General features: G+C 51.9%; 1 pseudogene; it reads right to left on the minus strand.

Moving 5' to 3' along the window:
• Window positions 1–222: 222 nt before the first annotated feature.
• Window positions 223–11,567, minus strand: LOC135567671 (calcium uniporter protein, mitochondrial-like; annotated as a pseudogene).
• Window positions 11,568–11,865: the final 298 nt, after the last annotated feature.

Raw genomic sequence — 11,865 nt, forward strand, 5'->3', positions numbered from 1 at the left:
GAAAGGAGGGATGGAGGAGGGTAAGGGAGGAGGGCAAGGAAAGGAGGGAAGGAGGAGCGGAGGAGGGTAAGGAAAGGAGGGATGGAGGAGGGGAGGAGGGTAAGGGGGAGGAGGGTAAGGGGAGGAGGGCAAGGAAAGGAGGGATGGAGGAGGGGAGGAGGGTAAGGGAAGGAGGGCAAGGAAAGGAGGGATGGAGGAGCGGAGGGAGGGTAAGGAAAAGGAGGGATGGAGGAGTGGAGGAGGGTAAGGGGAGGAGGGCAAGGAAATGAGGGATGGAGGGGAGGGGAGGAGGGTAAGGGGAGGAGGGCAAGGAAAGGAGGGAAGGAGGAGCGGAGGAGGGTAAGGAAAGGAGGGATGGAGGAGGGGAGGGTAAGGGGAGGAGGGCAAGGAAAGGAGGGATGGAGGAGGGTAAGGGGAGGAGGGCAAGGAAAGGAGGGAAGGAGGAGCGGAGGAGGGTAAGGGAAAGGAGGGATGGAGGAGGGGAGGGTAAGGGGAGGAGGGCAAGGAAAGGAGGGATGGAGGAGGGAAGGGAGGAGGGCAAGGAAAGGAGGGATGGAGGAGCGGAGGAGGGTAAGGAAAGGAGGGATGGAGGAGTGGAGGAGGGTAAGGAAAGGAGGGATGGAGGAGTGGAGGGAGAGATGAAGAAAGCAGAGGAGGACATCACTCTTCCCATCAATCTTTGCTGGCGGCGGTGAGTTGCTGGACAGGGAGTTGGAGCTGGAGGGGTCCTCAGGCGTTTCAGATCTAACTCCACCTGGGGAGGGGAGAATAATATGAGAAATGTGTGAATTCCTTCTACAATTGCTCATTTTTTTGTCATAACGTTTCAATCCAGATTATAAAACCATGACAGGCATGTTAATGTATGTTAATGTGTGCATGCCTGTGTCTGTCTGTGTGCTAGCATGCCAGCCTGCATCTGTCCCTGCCTACGTAGGGTTGGTGTCAGGGTTAGTGTCGGGGTTTGTGTCAGGGTTAGTGTCGGGGTTGGTGTCAGGGTTAGTGTCGGGGTCGGAGTTGGGGTCGGGGTTGGTGTCAGGGTTAGTGTCGGGGTTAGTGTCGGGGTTGGGGTTAGTGTCGGGGGTTGGGGTTAGTGTCGGGGGGTTGGGGTTAGTGTCGGGATGGGGTTAGTGTCGGGGTTGGGGTTAGTGTCGGGGGGTTAATGTTGGGGTTAGTGTCGGGTTGGGGTTAGTGTTGGGGTTAGTGTCGGGTTTGTGTTAGTGTCGGGGTTGGTGTCAGGGTTAGTGTCGGGTCGGGGTTAGTGTCGGGGTTGGGATTAGTGTCGGGGTTGGGGTTAGTGTCGGGTTGGGGTTAGTGTCGGGGTTGGGGTTAGTGTCGGGCGGGGTTAATGTCGGGTTGGGGTTAGTGTCGGGTTGGGGTTAGTGTTGGGGTTAGTGTCGGGTTGGGGTTAGTGTTGGGGTTTGTGTCAGTGTCGGGGTTAGTGTCGGGGTTGGGGTTAGTGTCGGGGCATGTCGGGGTTGGGGTGGGTTGCGGGGGTTGGGGAGAGTGTCGGGGTTGGGGTTAGTGTCGGGTCGGGGCTGGGGTTAGTGTCGGGGTTGGGGTTAGTGTTGGGGTTAGTGTCGGGGTCGGTGTTAGTGTCGGGGTTGGGGTTAGTGTCGGGGTCGGGGTTAGTGTCGGGGTTGGGGTTAGTGTCGGGGTTAATGTCGGGGTTGGGGTTAGTGTCGGGGATGGGGTTAGTGTCGGGATGGGGTTAGTGTCGGGTTAATGTCGGGTTGGGGTTAGTGTCGGGGTTGGGGTTAGTGTTGGGGTTAGTGTCGGGGGTTAATGTCGGGGTTGGGGTTTGTGTCGGGTTAGTGTCGGGAATGGGGTTAGTGTCGGGGTCGGTGTTGGGGAGAGTGTCGGGGTTGGGGTTAGTGTCGGGTCGGTGTCGGGGTTAGTGTCGGGGTTGGTGTCGGGGTCGGGTTAGTGTCGGGGTTGGGGTTAGTGTCGGGTCGGTGTCGGGATGGGGTTAGTGTCGGGGTTAGTGTCGGGGTTGGGGTAGGTGTCGGGTAGGTGTCGGGTAGGTGTCGGGGTTGGGGTTAGTGTCAGGGTCAGTGTCGGGTGGGGTTAGTGTCGGGGTTGGGGTTAGTGTCAGGGTTGGGGTTAGTGTCAGGTTGGGGTTAGTGTCGGGGTTGGGGTTAGTGTCGGGGTTAATGTTGGGGTTAGTGTCGGGTTGGGGTTAGTGTTGGGGTTAGTGTCGGGTTTGTGTCAGTGTCGGGGTTAGTGTCGGGGTTGGTGTCAGGGTTAGTGTCGGGTCGGGTTAGTGTCGGGGTTGGGGTTAGTGTCGGGGTTGGGGTTAGTGTCGGGGTTGGGGTTAGTGTCGGGGTTGGGGTTAGTGTCGGGGTTAATGTCGGGGTTGGGGTTAGTGTCGGGGTTGGGGTTAGTGTTGGGGTTTGTGTCAGTGTCGGGGTTAGTGTCGGGGTTGGGGTTAGTGTCGGGGTTAATGTCGGGTTGGGGTCGGTTGCGGGTTGGGGAGAGTGTCGGGTTGGGGTTAGTGTCGGGTCGGTGTCGGGGCTGGGGTTAGTGTCGGGTTGGGGTTAGTGTTGGGGTTAGTGTCGGGTCGGTGTTAGTGTCGGGGTTAGTGTCGTGGGGTCGGGATGGGGTTAGTGTCGGGTTGGGGTTAGTGTCGGGGTTAATGTCGGGTTGGGGTTAGTGTCGGGATGGGGTTAGTGTCGGGTTAATGTCGGGGTTGGGGTTAGTGTCGGGGTTGGGGTTAGTGTTGGGGTTAGTGTCGGGTTAATGTCGGGTTGGGGTTTGTGTCGGGGTTAGTGTCGGAATGGGGTTAGTGTCGGGGTCGGTGTCGGGGTTGGGGAGAGTGTCGGGGTTGGGGTTAGTGTCGGGGTCGTGTCGGGGTCAGTGTCGGGGTTGGTGTCGGGGTCGGTGTCGGGGTTGGGGTTAGTGTCGGGTCGGTGTCGGGGATGGGGTTAGTGTCGGGGTTGGGGTTAGTGTCGGGGTTGGGGTTAGTGTCGGGGTTGGGGTAGGTGTCGGGGGGTTGGGGTAGGTGTCGGGGTAGGTGTCGGGGTTGGGGTTAGTGTCGGGTGGGGTTAGTGTCGGGGTTGGGGTTAGTGTCAGGGTTGGGGTTAGTGTCAGGGTTGGGGTTAGTGTCAGGGTTGGGGTTAGTGTCGGGGTTGGGGTTAGTGTCGGGGTTGGGGTTAGTGTCGGGGTTGGGGTTAGTGTCGGGGTCAGTGTCGGGTGGGGTTAGTGTCGGGTTGGGGTTAGTGTGAGGGGGGGGATGGGGTTAGTGTCGGGTTGGGGTTAGTGTCGGGTTGGTGTTAATGTCGGGGTTAGTGTCGGGATGGGGTTAGTGTTGGGGTCAGTGTCGGGTGGGGTTAGTGTCGGGGTTAGTGTCGGGGTTAGTGTCGGGGTCGGGTTAGTGTCGGGGTTGGGGTTAATGTCGGGGTTGGTGTCGGGGTTGGGGTTAGTCGGGGTTAGTGTCGGGTCGGGGTTAGTGTCGGGTTGGGGTTAGTGTTGGGGTTGGTGTCGGGTTGGTGTCGGGGTTGGTGTCGGGGTTAATGTTGGGGTTAGTGTCGGGATGGGGTTAGTGTCGGGGTCAGGGTTAGTGTCGGGGTTGGTGTCGGGATGGGGTTAGTGTTGGGGTTGGTGTCGGTGTCAGTGTCGGGTTAGTGTCGGGATGGGGTTAGTGTTGGGGTTAGTGTCGGGGTTGGGTTAGTGTCGGGGATGGGGTTAGTGTCGGGAATGGGGTTAGTGTCGGGGTTGGGGTCAGTGTCGGGTGGGGTGGGGTTAGTGTCGGGGTTGGGGTCAGTGTCGGGGTTGGGGTTAGTGTCGGGTTGGGGTTAGTGTCGGGTTGGGGTCAGTGTCGGGTTGGGGTTAGTGTCGGGGTTGGGGTCAGTGTCGGGTGGGGTTAGTGTCGGGGTTAGTGTCGGGGTTAGTGTCGGGGTTAGTGTCGGGGTCGGGGTTAATGTCGGGGTTGGTGTCGGGGTTGGGGTTAGTCGGGGTTGGTGTCGGGGTTAGTGTCGGGGTCGGGGGTTAGTGTCGGGTTGGGGTTAGTGTCGGGGGTTAGTGTCGGGTTGGGGTTAGTGTCGGGGGTTGGGGTTAGTGTCGGGTTGGGGTTAGTGTCTGGGTTAGTGTCGGGATGGGGTTAGTGTCTGGGTTAGTGTCGGGGATGGGGTTAGTGTTGGGGTTAGTGTCGGTCGGTGTCAGTGTCGGGGTTAGTGTCGGGGATGGGGTTAGTGTTGGGGTTAGTGTCAGGGTTGGGTTAGTGTCGGGGATGGGGTTAGTGTCGGGGATGGGGTTAGTGTCGGGTTGGGGTCAGTGTCGGGTGGGGTTAGTGTCGGGGTTGGGGTCAGTATCGGGTTTGGGGTTAGTGTCGGGGTTGGGGTCAGTGTCGGGGTTAATGTCGGGGTTGGGGTCAGTGTCGGGGTTGGGGTTAGTGTCGGGGTTGGGGTCAGTGTCGGGTGGGGTTAGTGTCGGGTTAGTGTCGGGGTTGGGGTTAGTGTCGGGGTTAGTGTCGGGGTCGGGTTAGTGTCGGGGTCGGGGTTAATGTCGGGGTTGGTGTCGGGGTTGGGGTTAGTCGGGGTTGGTGTCGGGGTTAGTGTCGGGGTCGGGGTTAGTGTCGGGTTGGGGTTAGTGTCGGGGTTAGTGTCGGGGTTAGTGTCGGGGTTAGTGTCGGGGATGGGGTTAGTGTCGGGGTTGGTGTCAGTGTCGGGGTTGGTGTCAGTGTCGGGGTTGGTGTCAGTGTCGGGGTTGGTGTCAGTGTCGGGGTTAGTGTCGGGGATGGGGTCAGTGTCGGGGTTGGTGTCAGTGTCGGGGTTGGTGTCAGTGTCGGGGTTGGTGTCAGTGTCGGGGTTGGTGTCAGTGTCGGGGTTGGTGTCAGTGTCGGGGTTGGTGTCAGTGTCGGGGTTAGTGTCGGGGATGGGGTTAGTGTCGGGGTTGGTGTCAGTGTCGAGGTTAGTGTTGGAGTTGGTGTTAGTGTCGGGGTCGTGGTTGGTGTCGTGGTTGGTGTCCGTGTCGGGGTTAGTGCCTACCTCAGCGATAGAGTCCTTCAGCTCGTTGTACTTGTAGATGTCAAAGCGTTGTCTCTTCACCCCCTTGTGGAAGAACAGCAGGTACTGTCTGTCCCTGGCGTCTGGGTAGATGTACTCCTACAGGACGGGGGATATTCTGTCACAATAACACAACACACAGATACACCTACTCCAGAATGCTACAACTTCTACTGAGGAATATACTGTATACATACTGTAGCCCAACAGGAAAAGGAGGACACATCCGTGAATGAACCAAACGTGAATGAATCAAATGTGAATGAACCAAACGTGAATGAATCAAATGTGAATGAATCAAACGTGAATGAGCCAAACGCGAATTAACCAAATGTGAATGAACCAAACGTGAATGAGCCAAACGCGAATTAACCAAACGCGACTGAATCAAACGCGACTGAATCAAACGCGAATGAGCCAAACGCGAATGAGCCAAACGCGAAAGAAACCAAACGCGAATGAACCAAACGCGAATGAACCAAACGTGAATGAATCAAACGTGAATGAGCCAAACGCGAATTAACCAAACGCAAATTAACCAAACGCGACTGAATCAAACGTGAATGAATCAAACGTGAATGAGCCAAACGCGAATTAACCAAACGCGACTGAATCAAACGCGAATGAGCCAAACGCGAATGAGCCAAACGCGAATGAACCAAACGCGAATGAGCCAAACGCGAATGAACCAAACGCGAATGAACCAAACGCGAATGAACCAAACGCGAATGAACCAAACGCGAATGAACCAAACACGAATGAACCAAACACGAATGAACCAAACACGAATGAACCAAACACGAATGAACCAAACACGAATGAACCAAACACGAATGAACCAAACACGAATGAACTTGCTCCAAAAATGCTACTAGAATACACAAAGACTAGTGCTTACACAAAGACTAGTGGATTTGCTGTGTGCTATAGAGGGTGTGTGTGTGTGTGTGTGTGTGTGTGTGTGTGTGTGTGTGTGTGTGTGTGTGTGTGTGTGTTACCTGGCGTGTGAGTACGTAGTAGGAGTACATAGCCATGGCGGTAGCGTAGGTAATGAAGTAGGTGACAGGCTCCATGATGTCCCAGGAGTACTCCCACCAGGTGAGACGCGCCAGGATCCCAAACTGTGTTGCCATGTAGGCCATGCCCCCCCACAGCACCCAGGTGGTACGACGCTCCGCCTTACGACTCAGCTCCTCCCTCACCTGGGCAAACAGCCAATCAGAGACAGCCATCAGTCATAAAAAGGAACACCAACTCAGTTGTGAGAGCATAGTGCTTGCAACACCAGGAAAAGCGGGTTTGATTCCCGGGACCACACATTCGTAAAACATGTGTGAATGAAGGACATTTTTCCCGTGTCAAATCGCTAATTGGTAAACCCATCCATTATGGGATTAATTGACACAAACAAACATTACAATAATTCACTATGGTAATTAATGATAATTCTTCTTCCGGTGTTCTCTGCATTGCGCATCGCATAAAGAGTAAAAACAATTCAGTTGCGTTGGATAAAAGCATCAGCTAAGAGATATATATATATAACTCACTCACTACCGTCACACATCTTATCACTCACTACCGTCACACATCCTATCACTCACTACCGTCACACATCCTATCACTCACTACCGTCACTCATCTTATCACTCACTACCGTCACACATCTTATCACTCACTACCGTCACTCATCTTATCACTCACTACCGTCACACATCTTATCACTCACTACCGTCACACATCTTATCACTCACTACCGTCACACATCCTATCACTCACTACCGTCACACTACCATCACACATCTTATCACTCACTACCGTCACATCTTATCACTCACTACCGTCACACATCTTATCACTCACTACCGTCACACATCTTATCACTCACTACCGTCACACATCTTATCACTCACTACCGTCACACTACCATCACTACCATCACACATCTTATCACTCACTACCGTCACATCTTATCACTCACTACCCTCACATCTTATCACTCACTACCGTCACACATCCTATCACTCACTACCGTCACATCTTATCACTCACTACCGTCACACATCCTATCACTCACTACCGTCACATCTTCTATCACTCACTACCGTCACATCTTCTATCACTCACTACCGTCACACTACCATCACTACCATCCATTGATTTGTGAAGATTTCCAAATGTGCTGGTTTGTGTCCATCCTTCCATTGGGAGTAAACTGCTGAATACAGTTGTATTGAGCCTTTACTAACCCCCCATGCTAAACATTAACCATGCAGTTCTCTACCCCCCCCCATGCTAAACATTAACCATGCAGTTCTCTACCCCCATGCTAAACATTAACCATGCAGTTCTCTATCCCCCATACTAAACATTAACCATGCAGTTCTCTACTCCCCCTGCTAAACATTAACCATGCAGTTCTCTACCCCCCCATGCTAAACATTAACCATGCAGTTCTCTATCCCCCCCCCCATGCTAAACATTAACCATGCAGTTCTCTACCCCCCCATGCTAAACATTAACCATGCAGTTCTCTACCCCCCCATGCTAAACATTAACCATGCAGTTCTCTACCCCCCATGCTAAACATGAACCATGCAGTTCTCTATCCCCCCCCATGCTAAACATTAACCATGCAGTTCTCTATCCCCCATGCTAAACATTAACCATGCAGTTCTCTACCCCCATGCTAAACATTAACCATGCAGTTCTCTACCCCCATGCTAAACATTAACCATGCAGTTCTCTACCCCCCATGCTAAACATTAACCATGCAGTTCTCTACCCCCCATGCTAAACATTAACCATGCAGTTCTCTACCCCCATGCTAAACATTAACCATGCAGTTCTCTATCCCCCCCTAAACATTAACCATGCAGTTCTCTACCCCCCCCCATGCTAAACATTAACCATGCAGTTCTCTACCCCCATGCTAAACATTAACCATGCAGTTCTCTACCCCCATGCTAAACATTAACCATGCTGTTCTCTACCCCCATGCTAAACATTAACCATGCAGTTCTCTACCCCCCCCATGCTAAACATTAACCATGCAGTTCTCTACCCCCCATACTAAACATTAACCATGCAGTTCTCTACCCCCCCCATGCTAAACATTAACCATGCAGTTCTCTACCCCCCCATGCTAAACATTAACCATGCAGTTCTCTACCCCCCCCATGCTAAACATTAACCATGCAGTTCTCTACCCCCCATGCTAAACATTGACCATGCAGTTCTCTACCCCCCCCATGCTAAACATTAACCATGCAGTTCTCTATCCCCCCATGCTAAACATTAACCATGCAGTTCTCTACCCCCATGCTAAACATTAACCATGCAGTTCTCTACCCACCCCCATGCTAAACATTAGCCATGCAGTTCTCTATCCCCCCATGCTAAACATTAACCATGCAGTTCTCTACCCCCATGCTAAACATTAACCATGCAGTTCTCTACCCACCCCCATGCTAAACATTAGCCATGCAGTTCTCTATCCCCCATGCTAAACATTAGCCATGCAGTTCTCTACCCCCCCCATGCATTAAGTTCTCTACCCCCCATTGACCATGCAGTTCTCTACCCCCATGCTAAACATTAACCATGCAGTTCTCTATCCTTCTAAACATTAACCAGTTCCCCCCCATACTAAACATTAACCATGCAGTTCTCTACCCCCCATGCTAAACATTAACCATGCAGTTCTCACCCCCCCATGCTAAACATTAACCATGCAGTTCTCTACCCCCATACTAAACATTAACCATGCAGTTCTCTAACCCCCCATGCTAAACATTAACCATGCAGTTCTCTACCCCCCCATGCTAAACATTAACCATGCAGTTCTAAACATTAACCATGCCCCCATGCTAAACATTAACCATGCAGTTCTCTACCCCCCCATGCTAAACATTAACCATGCAGTTCTCTATCCCCCATGCTAAACATTAACCATGCAGTTCTCTATCCCCCATGCTAAACATTAACCATGCAGTTCTCTATCCCCCCCCCTAAACATTAACCATGCCCCATACTAAACATTAACCATGCAGTTCTCTACCCCCATGCTAAACATTAACCATGCAGTTCTCTATCCCCCCATGCTAAACATTAACCATGCAGTTAAACATTAACCATGCAGTTCTCTACCCCCATGCTAAACATTAACCATGCAGTTCTCTACCCCCATGCTAAACATTAACCATGCAGTTCTCTATCCCCCCATGCTAAACATTAACCATGCAGTTCTCTATCCCCCCATGCTAAACATTAACCATGCAGTTCTCTATCCCCCCCATGCTAAACATTAACCATGCAGTTCTCTACCCCCCCATGCTAAACATTAACCATGCAGTTCTCTACCCCCCATGCTAAACATTGACCATGCAGTTCTCTACCCCCCCATGCTAAACATTAACCATGCAGTTCTCTACCCCCCCATGCTAAACATTAACCATGCAGTTCTCTACCCCCCCATGCTAAACATTAACCATGCAGTTCTCTACTCCCCCATGCTAAACATTAACCATGCCCCCCATGCTAAACATTAACCATGCAGTTCTCTACTCCCCCATGCTAAACATTAACCATGCAGTTCTCTACCCCCATGCTAAACATTAACCATGCAGTTCTCTATCCCCCCCATGCTAAACATTAACCATGCAGTTCTCTATCCCCCCCATGCTAAACATTAACCATGCAGTTCTCTATCCCCCCTAAACATTAACCATGCAGTTCTCTATCCCCCCCCATGCTAAACATTAACCATGCAGTTCTCTACCCCACCCATGCTAAACATTAACCATGCAGTTCTCTATTCCCCCATGCTAAACATTAACCATGCAGTTCTCTATCCCCCCCATGCTAAACATTAACCATGCAGTTCTCTCCCCCCCCCCCATGCTAAACATTAACCATGCAGTTCTCTACCCCCCATGCTAAACATTAACCATGCAGTTCTCTATCCCCCCCATGCTAAACATTAACCATGCAGTTCTCTACCCCCCATGCTAAACATTAACCATGCAGTTCTCTATCCCCCCCATGCTAAACATTAACCATGCAGTTCTCTACCCCCCATGCTAAACATTAACCATGCAGTTCTCTACCCTCCCCATGCTAAACATTAACCATGCAGTTCTCTATCCCCCATGCTAAACATTAACCATGCAGTTCTCTACCCCCCCATGCTAAACATTAACCATGCAGTTCTCTATCCCCCCATGCTAAACATTAACCATGCAGTTCTCTATCCCCCCATGCTAAACATTAACCATGCAGTTCTCTATCCCCCATGCTAAACATTAACCATGCAGTTCTCTATCCCCCCCCCAATACTAAACATTAACCATGCAGTTCTCTATCCCCCATGCTAAACATTAACCATGCAGTTCTCTATCCCCCCCTAAACATTAACCATGCAGTTCTCTATTCCCCCTAAACATTAAACATGCAGTTCTCTATCCCCCCCATGCTAAACATTAACCATGCAGTTCTCTATCCCCCCCCTAAACATTAACCATGCAGTTCTCTATCCCCCCTAAACATTAACCATGCAGTTCTCTATCCCCCTAAACATTAACCATGCAGTTCTCTATCCCCCTAAACATTAACCATGCAGTTCTCTATCCCCCCCTAAACATTAACCATGCAGTTCTCTATCCGCCCCCCTAAACATTAACCATAAAGTGAATGGAATTCTAAACACGGTAATTCATGTCCATCAGAAGACAGAAAAAGTGATATTTACAAATGTACTTAATGCCAATAAGTGACTGTGTGTGTCCCTACCTTCTCTAGAGGACGAGCTGTGAGTTGAGGTCCTCTAGTCTGACCACCAGTTCCTTCTCTTTACTAAGCTGATGCTCTTCTATACGCATGGTGGTGTAGAGCTGCTGAACCAGGAACTTAACGTCGTTCAGACGCTCTGCCTCGTCTGGCTAGAGATCTAAAGACACACACAGAGGGTTGAAGGTAGAAACAGACAGGAGATCTAAAGACACACACAGAGGGTTAGAAGGTAGAAACAGACAGGCAGACAGGCTCTGCCGTCATTGGCTAGAGATCTAAAGACACACACAGAGGGTTAGAAGGTAGAAACAGACAGGCAGACAGGCTCTGCCTCCTCATTGGCTAGGAGATCTAAAGACACACACAGAGGGTTAGAAGGTAGAAACAGACAGGCAGACAGGCACTGCCTCCTCATTGGCTAGGAGATCTAAAGACACACACAGAGGGTTAGAAGGTAGAAACAGACAGGCAGACAGGCTCTGCCTCCTCATTGGCTAGGAGATCAACAGACACACACAGAGGGTTAGAAGGTACAGACAGACAGACAGACAGACAGACAGACAGACAGACAGACAGACAGACAGACAGACAAATGCCTACTTTCACCTCTTAAAAGTATGAAGTACAAAATAAATGTGTTTTCATCTCCTGACCCCTGGTCAATCTCACCTCTCCGTGGCGGTCGAACCAGGTACGTAACGTCATTGATGACCAGGTTGAAGTCATCCAACAGCAGGATGTCTATCCCTGTAGAAGAGGCTACCCTCGCCCCATCTGGGAGGGAGGGAGGGGAGGGGGTGGTGGGAGGGAGGGAGGGGAGGGAAGGAGGGGGAGGGGGTGGTGGGAGGGAGAGGGGAGAGAGGGAGGGGAGGGAGGGAGGGGAGAGGGAGGGAGAGGAGAGGGAGGGGATAGAGGGAGAGGGGAGACAGGGGAGGAGGGGAGAGAGGGAGAGGAGAAGAGAGGGAGAGGGAGGGAGGGGGAGAGAGGGAGAGGGAGGGGAGGAGAAAGAGGGAGAATGGAAAGAGACAAAGAGAGGGAGAGAGACAGAAACAAAGGGATATCAGTCATGAGA

The sequence above is a fragment of the Oncorhynchus nerka genome, unplaced genomic scaffold (genome assembly GCF_034236695.1).
Source record: "Oncorhynchus nerka isolate Pitt River unplaced genomic scaffold, Oner_Uvic_2.0 unplaced_scaffold_1856, whole genome shotgun sequence".
In the NCBI taxonomy this organism is placed as follows: Eukaryota; Metazoa; Chordata; class Actinopteri; order Salmoniformes; family Salmonidae; genus Oncorhynchus; species Oncorhynchus nerka.